This window comes from Ascidiella aspersa, chromosome 5 (assembly GCF_963924565.1).
Source record: "Ascidiella aspersa chromosome 5, kaAscAspe10.2, whole genome shotgun sequence".
Taxonomy (NCBI): Eukaryota; Metazoa; Chordata; class Ascidiacea; order Phlebobranchia; family Ascidiidae; genus Ascidiella; species Ascidiella aspersa.
In genome coordinates this window covers 11,073,270-11,075,769 of record NC_139451.1, presented here as the reverse complement: position 1 = coordinate 11,075,769, position 2,500 = coordinate 11,073,270, and the positions used below count along the sequence as shown (strand labels likewise).

Here is a 2,500-nt window from a genome sequence, read left to right as displayed (position 1 = left end):
CCTATAGTACCCGACCGAGGCCGGGTTACCTTGCGCGCGGCCTTCTCGCCGCCGTCCAGACGGTCGCGGCCTTCGCCCGGCGCTAGTGCGCTGGTCCCCGATCGGGCGGCGCCGCCGGCGGCCCGTGAGGGTCCGCACGACAACGTCGCCGACAGGGGGCCGGCTGAAAGCGACCGGGCGACCCGACAGGCCCTCCCGTTTGCCTCTCGACGGTTTCACGTACTCTTTAACTCTCTCTTCAAAGTGCTTTTCAACTTTCCCTCACGGTACTTGTTCGCTATCGGTCTCGTGACCGTATTTAGCCTTAGATGGAGTTTACCACCCGCTTTGGGCTGCATTCCCAAACAACCCGACTCTGGGAAGACGCCGTAGCGCGCCCGCCTGTCGCCGCCATGGGCCTGACACCCGCTCTGGGAAAAGGCCTCGATCAGAAGGACGCGGGCGACCGGCGAAGCGCGCCGTGACGAATTCCGTACGCCACAATTCCGCGCACTCCAAAAGCGCGCGGATTCGGCGATGGGCACATCCCGCTTCACTCGCCGTTACTGAGGGAATCCTCGTTAGTTTCTTTTCCTCCGCTTAGTAATATGCTTAAATTCAGCGGGTAGCCTCGTCCGACCTCAGGCCGAAAGTAAGGACCGGGACTATTCTTCCCGTTCCGCGCTCGCCGTCGGCGCCGCGCGCCGCCGCGCACCTCGATTCCCGCCCTTGAGCCGCCAGCCGTTGGCCTCTTCGAGGTCGACTCGCCGCCGCCGCGCGGGATTCTGGTCGCGATCGTCGCGCATCGTGCCGTGCTGTCTTGAGCGGGACGGGCGCTCGCGCGTCCGACGCCGCAGCAGCCGCGCGGAGAAATCCCCGCGCGGAACGTTTGCAACGCGACCCTGAGGCGGGCGCGGCCCCGGGATTGACCCGAGGCCGCAATTTGCGTTCAGAACGTCGATGCTCAATGTGTCCTGCAATTCACACTAATTCACGCAGCTAGCTGCGTCCTTCATCGACTCACGAGCCGAGTGATCCACCGCCAAGAGCCATCCACGATTGTTTCGCTCGCACAGTGCCTCGCACTATAGGGTGACAAAATAGACCGCGCCGAGCGGTCGGCCAGGCCGACGCTTGAAGCCGGAGCGCGCGGCACCGCGGCACTCGACGCGCAAACATTACCGGGTGACCGAATCGCCGGCCGGCGCGCCGCTCCTCGCGGGTCGGGCGCCGGGTAGCAAAGACTTTTTCTCTCGCTTGTCCGAGTTTCGCGTTCGCCGAAGCGTTTGCGAGACCGTTAATGATCCTTCCGCAGGTTCACCTACGGAAACCTTGTTACGACTTTTACTTCCTCTAAATGATCAAGTTAGATCGTCTTCTCGGACGCCGGCTCGACCGTTGCCGGCCGCGCCAGGTCCAATCGGAGGACCTCACTAAACCATTCAATCGGTAGTAGCGACGGGCGGTGTGTACAAAGGGCAGGGACGTAATCAACGCGAGCTAATGACTCGCGCTTACTGGGAATTCCTCGTTCAAGGGAAATAATTGCAATTCCCTATCCCTAGCACGACCGGGGTTCAGCGGGTTACCCAGACCTGTCGGCCAAGGCGAGCACATGCTGATCCGGTCAGTGTAGCGCGCGTGCGGCCCCGAACATCTAAGGGCATCACAGACCTGTTATTGCTCAATCTCGTGTGGCTAAACGCCACTAGTCCCTCTAAGAAGTTAGACGCCGACCGATTGGGTCGCGTAACTAGTTAGCAAGCCAGAGTCTCGTTCGTTATCGGAATTAACCAGACAAATCGCTCCACCAACTAAGAACGGCCATGCACCACCACCCACAGAATCAAGAAAGAGCTCTCAATCTGTCAATCCTCACTGTGTCCGGGCCGGGTGAGATTTCCCGTGTTGAGTCAAATTAAGCCGCAGGCTCCACTCCTGGTGGTGCCCTTCCGTCAATTCCTTTAAGTTTCAGCTTTGCAACCATACTTCCCCCGGAACCCAAAGACTTTGGTTTCCCGCAAGCTGCCGGAGAGGTCGTAAAACTAACGCCCCCCGATCGCTAGTTGGCATCGTTTATAGTCAGAACTAGGACGGTATCTGATCGTCTTCGAACCTCTGACTTTCGCTCTTGATTAAAGAAAACATTCTTGGCAAATGCTTTCGCAGTCGTTCGTCTTGCGCCGATCCAAGAATTTCACCTCTAACGGCACAGTACGAATGCCCCCGTCTGTCCCTCTTAATCATTACCTCGCGCTCCGAAAACCAACAAAATAGAACCGAGGTCCTATTCCATTATTCCATGCACCATTATTCAGGCGAATCGCCTGCTTTGAACACTCTAATTTTTTCAAAGTAAACGTTCCGGCCGCCGCCGACACTCAGTCAAGGGCACCGGCGGAGAACCGGAGGTGAGGCCAGGACGGCCAGTACACGCCTTGCGACGGACCGGCCGCCTGCGCCCAAAATCCAACTACGAGCTTTTTAACCGCAACAACTTAAATATACACTTTTGGAGCTG

General features: G+C 58.4%; 2 non-coding genes and 1 pseudogene across 2 annotated transcripts in view; all 3 read right to left on the bottom strand.

Moving 5' to 3' along the window:
• LOC146143462 (large subunit ribosomal RNA) overlaps positions 1-628 on the bottom strand; it is a 3,679-nt pseudogene extending 3,051 nt beyond the window's left edge.
• A 248-nt stretch (positions 629-876) lies between these two features.
• On the bottom strand, positions 877-1,030 carry LOC146143461 (5.8S ribosomal RNA). The gene has a single exon (XR_014501140.1). It is a non-coding gene; the product is annotated as a 5.8S ribosomal RNA (ribosomal RNA).
• A 247-nt stretch (positions 1,031-1,277) lies between these two features.
• Positions 1,278-2,500, bottom strand: part of LOC146143460 (small subunit ribosomal RNA) — a 1,811-nt gene continuing 588 nt past the window's right edge. Inside the window, exon 1 of the ribosomal RNA XR_014500350.1 lies at positions 1,278-2,500. This exon is cut by the window's right edge and continues 588 nt beyond it. This is a non-coding gene — a ribosomal RNA (small subunit ribosomal RNA).